The sequence below is a fragment of the Pristiophorus japonicus genome, chromosome 1, assembly GCF_044704955.1.
Source record: "Pristiophorus japonicus isolate sPriJap1 chromosome 1, sPriJap1.hap1, whole genome shotgun sequence".
Lineage (NCBI taxonomy): Eukaryota > Metazoa > Chordata > Chondrichthyes > Pristiophoridae > Pristiophorus > Pristiophorus japonicus.
This window is the reverse complement of record NC_091977.1, coordinates 248362286-248381995: the sequence shown is the minus strand read 5'-3', so window position 1 is coordinate 248381995 and position 19710 is coordinate 248362286.

Here is a 19710-nt window from a genome sequence, read left to right as displayed (position 1 = left end):
TGAGTGAGTGGGGTCTGGAGCGGTAGCTGAGCAGTACTCGGGACAACCGGGTCTGCAGTGAGCCTTCCAACACGCGTTTCAAGCTTTGCTTAATGGTCTGAACTGCCCGTTCTGCCTGGTCGTTGGATGCGGGCTTGAACGGGGCAGATATGACATGTTTGATCCCGTTGCGGGTCATGAATTCTTTGAATTCAGCACTGGTGAAGCACGGTCCATTGTCGCTGACTAGGACATCAGGCAAGCCGTGCGTGGCAAACATGGCTCGTAGGCTTTCAATGGTGATCGTGGATGTGCTTACAGACATTATTGCACATTCAATCCATTTTGAGTAAACGTCCACGACAACCAAAAACATTTTGCCCAGGAATGGGCCCGCATAGTCTACATGGATCCTCGACCATGGTTTGGATGGCCATGACCACAAACTTAGCGATGCCTCTCTGGGTGCATTGCTCAACTGAGAGCAAGTGTTGCACTGACGCACACATTACTCTAAATCTGAGTCGATGTCAGACCATCACACGTGTGATCTGGCTATGGGTTTCATCATTACGATGCCTGGGTGGGTGTTGTGCAGTTCACAAATAAATGTGTCTCTGCCTTTCTTGGGGCAAGACTATGCGATTGCCCCACAAAAGACAGTTCGCCTGCAGGGACAGCTCATCTTTTCGTCTGTGGAACGGCTTAATCGTTCCTGCATCACCACTGGGACACTGGACCAGCTCCCATGGAGGACACAGTTTTTTACCAAGGACAGTAAAGGATCCTGGCTGGTACAGGTCCTGATCTGGTGGGCCGTAACAGGGGATTTCTCGTTCTCAAATGCCTCCATGACGATGAGCAATTCCGCTGGCTGTGCCATTAAATGGTAACCGACTGAGAGCATCTGCGCAGTTCTCTGTGCCTGGTCTGTGGCGGATTACATAGTTGTATGCCGACAGCATGAGTGCCCATCTTTGGATGCGGGCAGAGGCATTGGTATTAATCCCTTTGCTCTACGAGAATAATGATATGAGCGACTTGTGATCAATTTCAAGCTCGAACTTGAGGCCAAATAAGTACTGGTGCATTTTTTTTACCCCATAAACGCACGCCAGAGCCTCTTTTTCAACCATGATGTAGGCCCTTTCGGCCTTGGACAAACTCCTGGATGCATACGCAACTGCTTGCAAAATTCCCGATTCATTAACCTGTTGTAACTCATATGACGACGCATTGCAAGCTAACACTAATCGTTCACATGGGTTATATAGGACAAGCAGTGTGTTAGAACACAATAAGTTTCTGGCTTTCTTAAAGGCAGCCTCTTGTGAATTCCCCCACGCCCAGTTGTCTGCCTTGCGCAGTAGCGCATGTAGGGGTTCTAGCAGGGTGCTTAACCCATGTAGGAAATTACTGAAGTAGTTAAGGAGTCCCAGAAACGACTGCAGCTCTGTCATGTCCTGTGGTCGCGGCGCTCTCTTGATGGGCTCCGTCTTGGCGTCGGTGGGTCTGATGCCGTCTGCTGCGATTCTCCTTCCTAAGAATTCGACATCCTCTGCCAGGAAAACTTCGAGCGTTTCAACCTGAGCCCTACGCGATCCACCGACTAAGAACCTCGTCCAGATTCTTCAAGTGCTCCAAGGTGTCCCGACCTGTAACCAGTATTTCGTCCTGGAAGACCACTGTACAAGGAACCGGCTTTAGCAGGCTCTCCATGTTCCGCTGGAAGATCGCTGCGGCTGACCGAATCCCGAGCGGGCACCGGTTGTAGATAAACAGACCTTTGTGCGTGTTGATGCAGGTGAGGCCTTTTGAAGACTCCTCCAGCTCCTGCGTCATGTAGGCCGAGGTCAGGTCCAGCTTGGTGAACATCTTCCCTCCAGCCAGGGTCGCGAATAGGTCGTCTGCCTTGGGTAGCGGGTAGTAGTCCTGCAGCAAAAAATGATTCATTGTTACTTTATAGTCCCTGCAAATTCTAACCGTACCATCCTCCTGGAGTACCGGAACAATCGGACAGGGCCAGTCATTGAATTCCACCGGCGCGATGAAGCCTTCACGTTGCAGCCTGTCCAGCTCGATTTCCACTTTTTCACGCATCATGTACGGTATCGCCCGAGCCTTGTAGTGGATGGGTCACGTACCGGGAACCAAATGGATCTGCACTTTCACTCCCAAAAGGCTGCCAATGCCTGGCTCGAATAACGAAGGGAACTTACTTAGAACCTGTGTACATGCGGTGTCGTCGACGGACGAAAGCGCTCAGATGTCGTCCCAGTTCCAGCAGATTTTCCCCAGCCAGCTTCTGCCAAACAATGTGGGGCCATCCCCTGGCACAATCCACAGCGGGAGTTTGTGTACTGCTCCATCATAGGAGACTTTGACTTCAGCACTGCCAATTACAGGGATTAGTTCCTTGGTGTAAGTCCTTAGTTTGGTGTGAATGGGGCTGAGCTTGGGCCTGTGTGCCTTCTTCCCCCACAGCCTGTCGAAAGCTGTTTTACTCATTGTGGACTGACTTGCTCCCGTGTCCAGCTCCATAAACACTGGAATACCGTTCAGTTCAACTTTCAACATTATTGGTGGGCATTTCATCATGAACGTGTGTACCCTGTACACCTCTGCCTCTTCAGTACGAGTTTCCAATTCCCTCTGATCCATTGTGGATCGATCTTCCTCTGCAATGTGGTGGTTTGCAGGGTTTGCAGTGTTTGCAGCTCACCTGCACATTCGTTGGAGGAGTCCCATTGTTCTGCAACTATTGCACGCATAGTGCTTAAAGCGGCATTGATGGGGCCGGTGATCATCCCCGCAGCGCCAACAGGGTGTTAACTGCCTCGCATTAACAGATGATGGCGGACTCTGGGTCAATTGAGGTCGGGCCACAGCAGCTGTCCTGTACGTTCTGCCCTATACATTTCTGCTCAAAACCGACGTTACTTTATGCACGGTACTGGCCGAAGCGTCTTTGTTCTGCAAAATCTGTTTGGTGTTGTCGCCAGTTAGACATAAATGCCTGGGCTATCGTTATGGCTTTACTCAGATTCGGAGTTTCTACAGTCAACAGTTTGCGAAGGATTGTCTCATATCCGATGCCCAATACAAAAAAGTCGCTGAGCATTTGTTCTAGGAATCCCTCAAACTCACAATGTCCTGCAAGGCACCTTAGTTTGGCGACGTAGCTCGCCACTTCCTGGCCCTCCGATCGTTGACACATGTAGAACCGATATCTCGCCATCAAAATGCTTTCCTTAGGATTTAGGTGCTCCCGGACCAGCATACACAGTTCTTTGTAGGATTTCTCTGTTGGTTTTGCCGGGGCCAGGAGATTCTTCATGAGGCCATAGGTTGTTGCCCCAATGACAGTTAGGAGGATCGCACTTCGTTTGGTCGTGTTCTCATCCCTTTCCAGCTCGTTGGCCACGAAGGTTTGGTTGAGTGTCTCTACGAAGGCCTCCCAATCATCCCCCTCTGAGAATTTCTCCAAGATGCCAACTGTTCTTTGCATTTTCACGTGGTTGTTCGTTACCTCATTGCCAATTGTTACACTCATAATAAATGGTCAGACTGAGAACTGTGTATAATGAGCAATTGTGCCCTTAGCTCCTTTATTAAGGTTCCAGAGTGCAGGTACCTCGTGGGTGGCCTGCTTATATACTGTGCTCCGAAGGGATGCTGGGATCCCATGGGTCGCCAACCGGTAGGCCCTCTGGTGGACAGTGTGATGCAGGTTACAAGGGTTTAAATACGTAACAGAACACATGACTGTGTGACTTCATTGACCCCTAATATGAAGTGGCCTAGCCCCTTTACATGTACATGTGCAATGCCACCTTTGCTGCTATCACCCTTCCCCCTCCCCTGCTGCTAACCACACGTCTGTTATTTTCTACTTGCAGATGTCTAGCCACAAGGTAACAGTCTTCTCGGGAGCCATTGACATCTGGCCACAGGGGGATGATGAGGAAGGGGATGAAAGTGTTCTACCTGAACCTGACAGCCCAATTGTCACACCATCTGCCAACACTACTCTGGGGATGATTGCGATTTCCCAGAGTTTGAGGACTCTATGAGGCTGCTGGCCCCAGTGGCTTATAGCAATGCCGAGGGGGAGGGGAAGCTCGGTGGGGGGCAGCTCCCCAGAGGGTGACTCGGCACAGTAGTCCTGCTGAAGAACACGCAGGCATGGACCGGGACCAGGTGGCAATGTCCAGGGAGAACACGCACATGCACCGCGAGCTCACGGGTGCATTGGGTAGGATCCCCCAGAGCATAGACAAACTTGTTGTGAGTGTTGTGGAGGCAGACATTGTCGGTGCATCTCAGGATTCCAGTGAGACCATCCCTGCCCACTCACAGAGGCAGGTGGCCTCCAGCTGTGATGGTGGAGTGCCAGATGGTGTGGCGCGTGCAATGGATACCGTCGCAGCAGCGATCGCATCGCAGGCACAAGCTACGCTGCAGCTTGATGATGTCATGCGGTCGCTGACTGGTGCCATCCTCTCTGTCTTCCCCACCGTTGAACGGGGAAGTGACGGTGCTGAAGCAGGCCAGCAAGTTGGGGTGACACATTGCACTCCGGATGCTGGGGCCCAGCCCAGTGTGAGTGTCAGTGGTTCCCAGGAAATGAAAGGTGCTGTCCTTCCTCAGGATGACAGCATTCCGGCTCCCACCACTGACACTCCCACCATGCACCTTATGGGGTCCACACCTGAGCCATCAGAGACTGCTTCCGCCGATGTTTATACGCAGCATCCGTAGCCGGGCCTTGCAGGCCCAGAGTTGGCCCAGCGCGTTATCCTATGGCCACCTGCACTGTCTGTCCCCCTCAAGCTGTTGGCACTGAGGCCTCATTGAGGAGGAGCAGCATGCGTGGGCAGGGGATGAAGGGAAGTGGAGTAAATCTCAGGGCGTCCCATTAAGGGGTGGGACAACCTTGTGCAGATACCCTGATGTATTTGCATGTAAATAGGTATTTTTCATTAATGCACTTGTTGAGTTACTTGCAACAGAACGCTGTTTATTGTATCGTTTGATTTTGTTGATTTATTGTATTATTTGGTTTTAGTGGGGAGGCGGGGATTGTCTGTTACTTTTTTTGATAAAAATGTCACTTTGACCCTTTGCCATTGGTGTTGTGTATATCTTTCCAAAGTTCAGCATAGATGTGCCTTCATGGTGGCACATAGTGTGGCCAGTATCAGATGCATTCCTCAGCTTCCTACATTCCATTAAACCAGTCCATTATGAGCTGGCGACGTGCGGCTCTTGCTTCGGCAGCATATCCCGCTGCCTCCCCAGTGGATGCGGTGGCTGTCCAATCGTTGCCTCGCCTGGCTCATCTTCGTCATCATCCTCCTCCTAAGATGGGCTTGCAATCCCCACTGGCAATGCCTGGCCCCTCATGATGGCCAAGTTGTGTAGCATGCAGCACACCACAATGACTAGTGAGACCTGTTGAGGGGAGTATTGAAGGCTGCCTCCAGAGCAGTCCAGGCATCGGATGTGCTGCTTGAGCACCCCTATTGTCTGTTTGATGATGTTGCGGGTGGCCGCATGGCTCTCATTGTAGCGCTGCTCGGCTTCTGTGGTGGGGTTGCAGAGTTGGGTCATTAGCCAGGTGGCTAGGCTATATCCTTTGTCCTTCCTCTGTCGCTGCAACATTCGTGAGAACTGCTCTCACGCAAGTTCAAAGCGCCATGTGCGCTCCCTGGATAGCGGGCATTTACTGCGAGGATACACAGCGTGTGATCACACACACTAGCTGGACGTTTCGGGAGTGGTATCCCTTTCGGTTTCTGAAGACCACTGCATGGTGCTCGCAAGGCCACATGTGTGCAATCAATGGCTCCTTGCACCCTCGGGAAGCCCGTAATTCTGCCAAACCCAAGTGCCTGCTCATTCTAGATATAACTGCTCATTGGGAACTTGATGAAGTCCATTCTGTGGGCGTACAGAGTCTTTATAACGTGTCAAATTCAGCAATGTGTAGCGGATTGAGAGATGCTGCATATGTCCCATGCTGCTGCCTGGAAGGAGCCGGAGGCATAGAAGGTCAGCGTCACAGTGACCTTCTCTGAAACGGGCAGCACAGTTTTGTTGGCGCTGGTAAGCTGTAGGTCTGCCTGTAGGAGATGGCATATCTCTGTCAGCACTTCCTTTTGGAAGCGCAGCCTTCTCACACACTGCTCCTCAGAGAGCTGGAGTCATGAGCGTTGGTGCCTGTAAATCCGTGGGGGTTAAGGCCTCCTTCCCAGATGTCTTCAGCCTCTCCTCATCGTTGAGCTGACATAGCCACGAGTCCTTCTTCTAGCTTGACGCCACCTGGCAATAGCATGCAGCATGATACGCTGGCAAACTAGTAATACCCCCATTACTTTCTCTCACTGACCTTGTAAGGACATTGTAATGGCAGATAAAAGTGCCAGTTTTAAGTTGGAGCATAACGCAGCGTACTGTGCACAACCGTTGCAGTTAATGTGACCTGCGATGTAGGATCCTCCTCCCTCCATTTAAATATGCTGCCAACACTGCCTGCTGCAGCCTGGTAACGCCTGGTTTTTCCTAGGGCGGGCGTTTAATGAGGCGTTAGGGACGAATTTTGCATTCGGGGCACTAGCGCAGCGTTGCATGACGATTGACGTCATTATTTCAGTGAAACTAGAGGATGGGACGGTAAGTTTTTGTGCCGCCAAAAACCATGAACCGAATTTGCCGGCCGGGCGGTAAAAACTGTAATGCCTAGAAGCATCCTTTACCACCCCACTGGTGCAGTAACTATGGTGCAAGCGAGACAAAAATCCAGCCCATATGCCTCTATTTATAAACCCAATAACCATATGCCTTTTAACCACCTTATCAACTTGTCCTACCAGCTTTAAGGATTTGTGTATATGAACACCAAGGTCTCTCTGCTCCTTTACACTTTTCAAAATCATACTATTTCAAGTCTGCTGTTTTCAATATTAGTCCTCCCAAAGTGCCTCACTTCACACTTCTCCATATTGAGCTCCACCTGCCTTCTGCCCATTTCACCATTCCATCTATGTCATTCTAAAGTCTACAACTATCCTCATCACTATCTACTATATTGCCAAGTTTCGTATCATCTGCAAACATTATAATGCTGCTCCTTACACGCGTCTAGGTTGTTTATAAAAATTGAGAAGACTGCAAACCACCTCCCAGTCTGAAAAGCATCCATCCACCACGACCCTCTGCTTCCTGTCACTGAGCCAATTCTGTGTCCATACTGCCACTTTCCCATAATTCCATGGGCTTCCACCTTCTGATCAAGCTTCCTGTGTGGCACTTTGTTGAATGCCTTCCGAAACTCCATGTATATAACAGCTGCGCCACTACCTTGATCAACCCTCTCTCTTACCACATCAAAGAATTCAATCAAGTTAGTAGTAAGACATAATTTGCATTTAGCAAATTCATGCTGGCTCTCCTTGATTAACCCATATCTTTCCAATTGAAAGTTTATTTTCACCCTGATAATGGTTTCCAACAATTTCCCCACCACCGAGGTTAGACTGACTGGCTTGTAGTTTCCCAGTTTATCTCTCGTCTCTTTCTTGAATACTGGTATATCATTCGTAACCCTCCAGTCCTCCGGCACTACTCCTGTATCCAATGAGGATTGAAAGATTGTGACCAGTTCCCCTGGTATTTCTACCTTTGCTTCTTTCAGCAACTTAGGATGCATTCCATCAGGACCAACTTTCTGCATTGCTAACCTTTTTATTGATTACTATCTTGTTCATAACTTATCTCTCCTCTTACACCAAGGTTTTGCACCCTTTTTGCTTTTGAGGCCCCCCTCCTGTGGTATAAAAATTTTACAGACCCCCTCCTGTGACACAATACAAGTATTCTTTGTATATAAGCAAGTGCAAGGTCTTTAATTGTATTTTAAAAGGTAAAATCATCGCATGAGAGATTGAATCAACTAAATCACAGAGGTTACACAAATGAGGCATATTTCTGAAATCCAAGCACGTGAACCCCCCTGAAAATGCATCAATGAGCTCTTGTGAGCCAAACAATCTCAAGCAGAAAGCAATTACTCTGTTGCTGGCTGCTAGTTCATCAAATTATATAATTGCTAGGCTGCAGGTGAGGGGGGCGGGGGGGCGGGGGGAGTGTTTTTTTTTCAAATCATGGATAGCATTCAATTTAATGCACACATGAAAACATGCATGCTCCTTCTTTGTTGAAGATTTTAATAATCAACTGAATATATGAATCCAGTACTCCATAATTAAATACATATCGGCAATATTTAATGGAGAAAAGTGATCATGGGTAGGCATAATTTGCGACCTTGAATTTCTAGGCGGTAGCAAGCGGGGCAGCACTGCAGCTTCAACAAAGCCCCTATGGGAAATAGACAATAATGATTGTAACTAAAACAATTCAATGACTGCGCTTTAATGGGAATGTTGTAACTGTACATTTCCTGTTACTGTAATCAGAAGATTATTGAAGCTCTGAGCTTGATAAGAGTACAATCAGGCTGCGAGGCAGAGGGTGTAACCTGAATAGTTAAAACTTTGCTTGTAACTCACCAGGACTGCATGCTGATAAACACTCGTGTTGTTGAGATACTTACTGACTTGCCTTTGACCGCCTACTAACCCCCTCGGGCCACACTTGCACCTTCGCCATGGCGACCCTGACTCCAGGCAGGCAGCTGCGCTGTAACCTAACCTTCTTGGCAACTGTGTGATTGTCAGGCCTGTCCAGCCACTGACCTGCGTCGGGAGTGTCCCGTCTTCTCCTCGCACCGATTGGCTGGCGGACCCCTCAAAACCTTATCCTAAGAGGGCCACGGAACCCTGGTTGATTACCCTGTCTTACACTTTATTTGTTAATAAAATGTTTTCGGGTTCAATTTAAATTTGCCTGCAGTTTTTTTTCTCATCACCTCTCTTTGCCTCTTATATTAACTTTTTCAATTCCCTCCTGTACTTTCCATAATCTTCCTGGTTATTAACTGAATCTTGCTCCTAACATTTGTCCTTTTCCTGTTTCATTTTAACTTTTATTTCATTTGTTATCCAAGGCGCATTAGCTTTGGAATCTCTACCTTTTCCCTTCAAAGGAATATGCCTAGTTTGTACCTGAACTATCTCTTCCATTGCTCTGTTACTCCTTTACCCTGCAATTGCATTTTCCAATCTACCTGTGCTAGGTTCTTTCTTAAATCACTGAAATTAGCTCTTCTTCAGTTGAACATTTTTAATGTTGATATTTTCTGATCCCTTTCCATAATTACTCTAAACCAAATTCTGTTGTGGTCACTGTCAATGTTCCCTCTAATTTATTTTGAGCCACATGCGCGGTTTTTGCATTTAAAAGCCGGTGAGGTGGCTGTGCGGGAGCTCCAGATAGCTTAAAAGGAAAAAGGAAAGAAAAACTTACATTTATATAGCGCCTTTCGTGACCACTGAACATCTCATAGTGCTTTACAGAGAAGTAAGTACTTTTGGAGTGTAGTTACTGTTGTAATGTGGGAAATGCAGCAGCCAATTTATGCACAACAACTCCCACAAACAGCATCGTGATAATGACCAGATAATCTGTTTTTGTTACATTGATTGAGGGATAAATATTGGCCAGGACACCGGGGATAACTCCCCTGATCTTCTTCAAAATAGTGCCATGGGATCTTTTACTTCCATCAGGGCCTCGGTTTAATGTCTCATCTGAAAGATGGCACCTCCAACAGTGCAGCACTCCCTCAGCATTGCACTGGCGTGTCAGCTGAGATCAATGTGCTCAAGTCCCAGTGGGAACATTGGTCACTCTTAGCTAGATGATCTCCTACTGTAACACATTCCACTTGCCCTACTTCTTTTCCCAGAACCAGATCGAACACTGCTTCCTTATTGGACTGGATCAAAAAAGTTCTCCTGTACACATATCAGAAATTGTTCTCCCTCCCTACCCTTAGCACTATATTTTTTGCAGTCTATATCAAGATAATTAAAGTCTCCTTATAGTACCACTTATGATTCAAATTGATATTGCAACTTCTTTTACACAATGTATTTGTAATTACCTACAGGAGAGAAGCATTATTTTAATGAAAGTTATTGTCAACACAAATTTGAATTTTCCTAACAAATTCAGATTTAAAAGCTGTAAAGTCCAAATTTTAATTGCAAAGTACAACACCTCAATCAGGGATATGTTCAATTGTACATCTAAATCCAAATTGAGTTATACTGACAGCTCAAATAATGGTTGAAATCTATTAATTTTGTGCATTTGAAATAGGAACCATGAGAAATAATGGGAAGAACATTTTTTGTCTTGATTGTGTGTTCACGGAAGGTTTCGGGAAGGGTGGAAGGGGGAATAGTCATGTAAATAAAGCTATTTTAAGTGTCAGTCTGGTTCAATAGTGGTATTTGTCTCCAAGTCAAAAAGTTCCGACATTACAACAGTGGTTTAAGGGATATAGAATTGTAGCAGGCAAAGAGCAGACAGATAGGTGGTCATAACACAATGCTGAAGGTAGCGAACTAATCAGTATACAGAGGGTCTGAGGAATAATTGTCTATTGTACGTAACACTTGCTTATGTAGGTATAGCACACTTATAATGCATTAAAACTGTATGGTTAACCTTAGTAACACTTAACAAAACAGCAGAAGTCAGCAGTTACAATTTTGATTAGAAGACTCTGAGGAAGAGATAAGAAAGCCAGTAGTTTGGAACAGTTACTTCAGGTGTCATATAGACTATGGCAAAGTGAAAATCACGGAACAAACACAATTAACATATGATGAGAGATGGACAATTGCATGTACTACTCAGAACCAATCTGATAAGAGACGACAAATCAATGTAACTTCGCTAATAACAATAGAACTATCGATGATTTTGGAGGAGGGTCGCTCCTCTCCAAAACCTGTGTAAATTATACTTGAAAACTCTTGTATTTTGAAGGTTCCACGCTTGAACTTTCCCTGGCATTTACTCGAAATAAAGCCGGTTTAACCTCAGGTTTAGTTTGTTTGGGCCCAAGTTTGCCCAGGAGTTGCTCCTATTTTTTTGGAGCAATTAGATTTTTTTGGAGTATCTTAAAAATCACAATTCTGCCCATTTAATTTGCTCCATTCTAAGTGAGTTAGTTAGGTTTTTTTTTTAGTTTCCTTTTTTTTCAAAAGGGGGCGTTACTAGCCACTTATGCCTGTTTTGGCCATTTAAGCAAGTTTAGACAGCTAAAAGTTACTTCAAACTAACTTAGGCCAGCGTATGGAGCCACTTGTGTCTGCACAGAAAAACCTTGCGGTGAGCTAAGAAATCAGCCAGAGATAGGGAGGGGAATGGAAGTGAAGGAAAGTGAGAGGACCTTGCATAGCACTAAACATCTTCACAACAACATTAAAGAAGCACAAATACATTTAAAGCACCAAGCACTAAACAAAGCACAAAAATAAGCATTCAATAACAAATAAAAAATACAAGGAAGCTGAGAGGACCTGTGTTATGTATGAAGAAAGAGTCAGACTGAATACTGTGAGCTGAAAGTAAAGTGTGACCTTAATCTTTTATTGCAGGTCTCCAGAGTGCCTCTCCAAACTGTGAGGCCTCCTTAAATACCTGTGCTCCCAAGGGATTATGGAATCCCTTGGGACTCCAGGGGATGAGCCCTCTGGTGGCTGTACAGAGTATATACAAGTTTACATATATAACAACACTCCCCTCCCAAAGTCAACAGTATAACTATTTACAAGGTGAGTCGATCTGGGGCCCTTCTTGCCCTGGTGGATCATCTCGGGGCAAATGCTGCTATTGGTGAATTGTCTGTTAGGCCCTCGCTGGGCTTCTGTGCAGCTGGCCTTGCTGGGCTGCCTGGTGTGTTGGGCCCTGCAGGGCTGCTGTGCATGATGGGTTCTGGTTCGTGGTCAACCGCTGTGCGGTTGCCACTGGTGTGTGTATTGGGGGATCAAAAAAGGTAGGGTCCAAAATGGATTGCTCAGGATAGTCTGTGAATCTGAGTTTGATTTGGTCCAAGTGTTTCCGGTGAATGAGTCCATTTGAAAGTATGACCCGAAACACACTGCTCCCCTCTTTGGCCACAACAGTGCCAGGAAGCCACTAGGGACCTTGTCCATAATTCAATACAAATACAGGATCGTTGATTTCAATCTCGCGTGACACATTTGCGCTATCATGATATTGACTTTGTTGGAGCCGCCTGCTCTCTACCTGTTCATGTAGATCGGGGTGAACTAACGAGAGCCTTGTCTTAAGTGCTCTTTTCATGAGCAATTCAGCAGGTGGGATCCCAGTGAGCGAATGGATCTTGTGTAGTAGCTAAGCAGGACTCGGGATAGGCGAGTCTGCAGTGAGCCTTCCGTTACCCTCTTCAAGCCCTGCTTGATGGTTTGCACTGCTCTCTCTGCCTGACCATTGGATGCTGGTTTAAACAGGGCAGATGTAACATGTTTGATCCTGTTACAGTTCATGAATTCCTTGAACTCAGCACTGGTAAAACATGGCATGTTGTCACTCAGCACCAGGACATCGGGCAGGCCGTGTGTGGCAAACATGGCCCGCAGGCTTTCAGTGGTGGCAGCGGACATGCTTGCCGACATTATCTCACATTCAATCCATTTGGAGTATGTATCTATAACCACAAGGAACATTTTACCCAAGAATGGGCCTGCATAGTCAACGTGGACCCTAGACTACGGTTTGGAGGGCGAAGACCATAAGCTTACTGGTGCCTCCCTGGTGCATTGCTTAGCTGTGAGCATGTATTACATCCGTGCACGCAGGACTCCAAGTCCGCATTGATACCGGGCCACCACACGTGGGATCTGGCTATCGCTTTCATTATTACGATGCCTGGGTGGGTACTATGGAGATCACTGATAAAGGTGTCTCTGCCCTTCTTGGGAACCACTACCCAATTGCCCCACAGAAGACAATCTGCCTGTATAGTCATTTCATCTTTGCGCCACTGGAACGGCTTTATCTCTTACTGCATCTCCATTGGGACACTGGACCAGCTCCTATGAAGCAAACAGTTTCTGGCTAGGGACAATAAAGGGTCCTGGCTCGTCCGGGTTTTAATCTGCCGGGCTGTGACGGGTGATTGCTCACTCTCAAATACTTCCATAACCATGACTAAATCTGCGGGCTGCGCCATTTCCACCCCCGTGGTGGGCAATGGGCAGCCTACTGAGAGTATCGGCGCAGTTTTCTGTGCCTGGTCTGTGGCGGATGGCGTAGTTGTATGCGGACAACGTGAGTGCCCATTTCTGGATACGGGCAGATGCATTAGTATTTATCCCCTTACTCTCGGAAAACAGGGATGTTAGTGGCTTATGATCAGTTTCCAATTCGAATTTTAGCCCAAACAGATATTGATGCATGTTCTTTACCCCATAGACACATGCTAACACTTCTTTTTCAATCATGCTGTCGGCTCTCTCAGCCTTAGACAGACTCCTGGATGCATAAGCAACCGGTTGCAATTTCCCAGAATCATTAGCTTGTAGCAATACACACCCGATGCCAGAAAACGACGCATCACATGCTAGTACCAAATGCTTACGTGGATCATGCAACACAAGCAATTTGTTTGAGCATAACAATTTTCTAGCGTTTACAAAGGCATTTTCTTGGATTTTGCCCCATGCCCATTCGTCCCCTTTACATAGTAAGATGTGCAGTGGTTCTACCAGTGTGCTGAGACCCGGTAGTAAGTTACCAAAGTAGTTCAGGAGACCCAGAAATGACCGCAGCTCCGTCATGTTCTGTGGCCTCAGTGCGTTCTCAATTGCCTCAGTCTTCGAATCGGTGGGCCTGATGCCGCCCACCGCGATCCTCCTCCCCAGGAACTCCACTTCAGGCGCCAGGAAAACGCACTTCGAGCATTTTAACCTGAACCCCACACAATTGAGCCGACTAAGAATCTTCTCCAGGTTCTGCAGGTGCTCGACGGTGTCCCGACCTGTAACCAAGATATCATCCTGGAAGTGTGAGACCGACTTCAGTAAGCTTTCCATGTTTCTCTGGAATATCGTCGCCGCTGATCGAATTCAAATGGACATCTGTTATTAATGAAGTCATGTAGGCTGAAGTCAAATCCAGCTTCGTGAACGTCTTTCCTCCCGCTAACGTTGCAAAGAGGTCCTCGGCCTTTGGTAGTGCGTATTGGTCCTGCAGGGAGAAACGATTGATAGTTACTTTGTAATCGCCACAGATTCTGATGGTGCCTTCTCCCTTGAGGACTGGGACAATCGGGCTGGCCTACTCGTTGAATTCGATTGGTGAAATGATGCCCTCTCTTTGCAGCCGGTCTAGCTCGATCTCTACCCTTTCTCTCATCATGTATGGTACTGCTCTCGCCTTGTGATGAATGGCTCGTGACCCCGGAATTAGGTGGATCTGCACTTTTGCTCCTTGGAATTTCCCGATGCCTGGTTCGAACAGCGAAGGGAACTTGTTTCAGACCTGGGCACACGAAGTGTCATCAGCGGGCGATAGCGATCGGACATCGTCCCAGTTCCAGCGTATCTTTCCCAGCCAGTTCCTGCCAAGCAGCGTGAGATCATCGCCTGGTTCCACCCAGAGTGCTAGCTTGTGCATCGCTCCATCGTAGGAGATCTTTACAGTAGCACTGCTGATTACGGGAATCAGTTCCTTAGTATAAGTTCTTAATTTCGTGCGAATTGGAGTTAAGCCAGGCCTTGAGGCCTTGCTGCATCAGAATTTTTTGAAAGTCTTTTTGCTCATGGTGGACTGGCTCGTGCCCGTGTCCAGCTCCATTGACACCGGGTGTACATTTACTTCAACGTTCAGCATTATCAGGGGACACTTTGTGGTAAATGTGTGCACCACGTGTACCTCTGCCTCCTTGGTCTGAGGCTCTGGTTCATCGTGATCCACCTCCTTTGCAACGTGGTGATTTGCAGGATTAGCAGGATTTGCAGCTCACCTGCACATTGTTGGCGGTGTCCCATTGTTCCACAGCTCTTGAAAACGTACCCTTTGAAGCGGCATGAATGGAAACAATAATCACCCCCGCAGTGCCAACAAGGTGTTAATGGCCTTGCATTTATCACCCTTGATGGTGGACTCAGACATCTGCGGACGTGCAGCTGCAGGCATGTGTGACCTGCCCTGTACGTTACGATTCGAAAACAACATCACTTTGTTCACAGTACTTGCAGCAGCACTTGTGTGCTGAGAGATTTGCTTTGTATTGTCACTGGTGGCAATGAACGCCTGGGCTATCGCTATGGCCTTACTCAAGGTCGGGGTCTCAACAGTCAAAAGTTTGCGAAGTATGGTTTCGTGGCCAATGCCAAGTACGAAAAAGTCTCTGAGCATGTGCTCCAAATGTCCTTCAAATTCGCAATGTCTTGCAAGACATCTTAGCTCAGCGCCATAACTCGCCACTTCCTGGCCTTCAGACCTTTTGTAGGTGTACAACCGGTACCTCGCTATCAGAACGCTTTTCTTCGGGTTCAAATGCTCCCAGACCAGTGTGCACAAATCATCGTATGATTTCTCCATGGGTTTTGCTGGAGTAAGCAGATTCTTCATGAGGCCATATGTTGGTGCCCCGCTGATGGTGAGGAGAATCGCCCTTTGTTTTACTGTGAGCTCAAAGTAAAGTGTGACCGTAGTCTTTTATTGCAGGTCTCCAGAGTGCCTCTCCAACCTGTGAGACCTCCTTAAATACTTGTGCTCCTAAGGGATTATGGGATCCCTTGGGACTCCAGGGGTTGAGCCCTCTTGTGGCTGTACAGAATATATACAAGTTTACATGGATAACAACCTGCACCTCGCACCAAGACGTACAAAGCACTAAACAATGCACAAAAAGTAATGAGCAATTAATTAACAAATAAAAAATAGAAGGAACCCTGCACCTAAAGCACCAAGACCAAAGTAATAAGCAATCAATCAATCAATAACAAATAAAAAATTGAAGTCCTACCTTTATGTGAAGGGAAGGCAGCGGGCCACCGATGAGGGAGCCCATTCGACCAGGGATAGCGATGGTGTGCTTCGGGCCCCTCCCATCGAGCCCATGCCAGCTAAAATTGCAGAAATCCTACATTGTCTGCAATCTCACTGAAATAATGGGAACTGGCTCCTTTGAATTGCAGAACTTCACTCAGCCAAGAATCCAAACACTCCCTGTAACTAAGAAAATTTGAGCTAAATTGACAACTTCCTTCACGTGCCTCAAGCCAAAGCTCCATCTTGATTTTCTTGAAAAGTGTTTCTAATCTGTGAATCCCATAATCCAAGGCTGAAAGGAATCAAATCATCTTTTGTCATGAATTAATTTGAGACATATTCAGATCAGGACACCACAATACCAAATACCAATTATACTTATCACTTGCCGATGTGCTACAACTTGGAACAAGAAATACTATTTTCCCTATTAACAAGGAAGCTATGCAGGTTTCCAGCGAGTGAGGAGCTGCTACGTGCTTTGGGCCCCTCTCACACAGCCTGCAGAGCGTCGCAGAGATTCGGGCTGCCAGGAGCTACTGCTCAGGCATGCACACTCTAGCGCGCATGTGCAGAGGTCCCGGCGCTGGAAACAGTGCCGGGACCACTGGATGTGGTGCGCTACGCCTAGTCCTGAGGAGCGGGGAGAATTCCTCGGTAAGTTTTAGGCAAGGTTTTTCTTCTACAAAGTCAGCGCACCTCACGGAGGTGCGACGTTCTAAGCCGGGGGGTGGGGGGGGCAAACTTGGGCCCTTTGATTCCGTTGTCATTATACGGAGGGCGACAGGTGAGTTGTCAATTATCTATATCAGGGAGTCTGCCCTGAGGGAGAGAAGTCTTCCTTTTTACCCCAACAGAAGGGCAGGTGTCGACTTCCTCGATCAGGTAGTCTGCCCTGAGGGAGAGAAGTCTTCCTTTTACCCCAACAATTGGCGCTGCGTGCAGGATGCAGACTCTCCAACGTGGATGATGTGACAGCTAGCAATGGCAGTGAGTATGTTTTTGTACCACCTGCAGCTGTAGCATTGACGGGGAGGGAGGTACTCTGTAAAAGAACTAGAAGGGGTTAATCTGTAGAACAAAGTTATAGCGAACCACGGAAGGACGAAAACCAAGGTTGGGGATAGGTGTATTGCCTGAAAAAGAAGGAATACAACCTAAAAAGGAGGGTGGGACCCAAAAAATGTTTAGGAAAGCTGGCCAGTGGGATAAAATGAAGAGCAAGGGGGCTCTCTGAGATGTGGAAGAAAAGGGTTTCGGTTATAAATGCTAGCAGGAAAGACAAAAAATAAAACCGACACTTCCAGCCAGAGTAACCAGATTAGGGAGGCAAGCAGTATTGTTAGTCCGGCCAGATGTTAGAGGGGCCCAAGAGCTTGGAAACAGTACATGGAATCTAGCAGAGGGGTAAACATACCCAGACGTAAAATGGCATGCATTAAGTTGTTGAAAAAACATTGGATAAGGAGATTTGGTGTGAATGTCTGTCTTTAAGTGAAAGTGTTCATGTGGAAGCTTTCTTGACTGTTGAATTCACAAAGGACAGCTTGTTTATCAAAAGATAAAAGATGCAACCTTGAAAGCTACAGCTGCTAAAGGAAACTATTGAACATCTAATTGGAAAAAAAATTGTTTGCGATTATCATATGTAGTTTACATTAATAAATTCACGGAGACAGAAGCCCTCTGTGTAAAATGTTTGTTAGATACAAAAACTAATTTGAAGAAAGGAGATTTAATTGGGAAAAGATGTAACTTACTGGATACTAGTTGATATTGGCTGTGAAAAAGATATTGGTTTAATTGGAGGGTAATTGACCAATGAAAGCTGAACTTTCATAAATGGCCACAGTGAAATCTCAGCTTTGTTTCAAAGTGTGAATATTGGAAAAGAGATAAAAGACACTATATTGATAATGATTTTAAATTACGAGCAAGTTTCACTGCAAGAAATGAGATTTAAATTTCGGGTTTGAGAACCTTTTCAAAATGGACGGTGCTTATCGAAGTAAAGTCCCGAACAGTCTAAACAAGCAAGAGCACAAGTATATAGCTTGTGTGAAAATGTAAAAAGTGTGGCAGTTTCCCTGATTATTTTGACTACAGATTTACAGAGCTAAGAAAAATAAGCCACAGTTGCCAGTACTTTATTTTAAATTGGATTTCAGTAAATAAAATAGCTATTAAAAATGTGTGGTCTCATTTTAAATCAATTAAAAAATACCTTTGGCAAGTATTTGAATTGGAAGTTTAGAAACAATTGGAGTTTAATCTAAAATGCTGTCTTTCCTGATGAGAATGTTTTATTTAAAGCTAATGACAGCTTTACTAATGATTTCTGCTGTTTTAACGGATTCCTAATTTCTAAACAAGTTTTGAAGGCACAAAGACTTGGAAAAAATAATTATGCAAAGTCATGTAATGACGTCAGGTCTTCTTACAAACCTGCAAAGGAGTTAACCCTTTCCATTGACTTTTGTTTTATACTGGACATTATTAATTTGGGTTTCTTAATAAAAGAAATGATAAAGAAAGGATGGCAGCCAGAAGACTCACCTGACAGACAGAAGAAATGATGGGATAGTCAGAATAAGAATAGATACTCAAATAAAACAAATTCAAGAGTTAGAAGCTAAGATAAATAAGCTGGAAGAAATAAAAGACGGGACCGGATGGAGAGTGCAGTGCATAGCGGTAGCAAAAAAGGAAAAAATTCCTCAAGCACAGGATGTTTAAAGACGAGCTAGGAGAAGCCCATCAAAAGATAATGAAGTTGGGATTTAAAATAGGGCATGATTACGATGAAACTTAGGAGTGGACAGAACACGTAGAGGAGTTAAAGTCAGAACAACGGGAGAAGATAGCTAAAATAACAGCAGTTATGTTAACAGCAGAGGCGAAAGAGGAGGAGGAACACCCCCGTGCAGCCCTCTGATATGTTTTAACTGCAATCAAGAAGGTCACTGCAGTAAAGAATGCCCGCAGCAAAGGAAACTATTGTGTTCCTAACACAGATGAGACTGCACACAGGGAGGTTAAAGTAACAGTGACCTCAATCTTTATTAAGACACTCCAAAGTGAGGAACAGGCCTTAGGGGCCGGCTTATATACAGTACTCCCAAGGGATGCTGGGATCCCTTGGGACTTCAGGGGATGCACTCCCTGGTGGCGGAACATGGGAGTGCATGCTTTACAGATGCACAACATCACTCTCCCCGCCCCCCGAAAGTCAAAGTGAAAACTATTTACAAGGTGAGGCGGTCGGGAGCCTTTCTTTCCCTGGCGGACCGCCTCGGTACAAATGTCTGTTCTGGTGTGTTGGCTGTGCCCTCGCTGGGCTGGTGTATTGTTGGCCCTGCAGGGCTATTGGGTGAGCCTGGCCTTGCTGGGCAGTTGAGCGTGAAGGGTTCGATTCCCTGTTCTGGGGTGGTGTCGTTGATCCTTTTGGGTGTGTGTTGTGGGCTCGAAAAAGGTGGTGTCTGCTGTGGGTTGTTCAGGGCAGTCTGTGAACTGCAGTCTCGTTTGGTCCAGGTGCTTTCTACAAATTTGTTCATTGTCTAGTTTGACTACAACACCCTACTCACTTCTTTAGCCATCACCGTGACCGCGATCCACTTGGGACCATGTCCATAGTTTAGCATATACACAGGGTCATTCAGATCAATTTCCGTGACACAGTGGCGTGACCATCGTTTACATTTTGTTGCTGCCGCCTGCTCTCTACCTGAT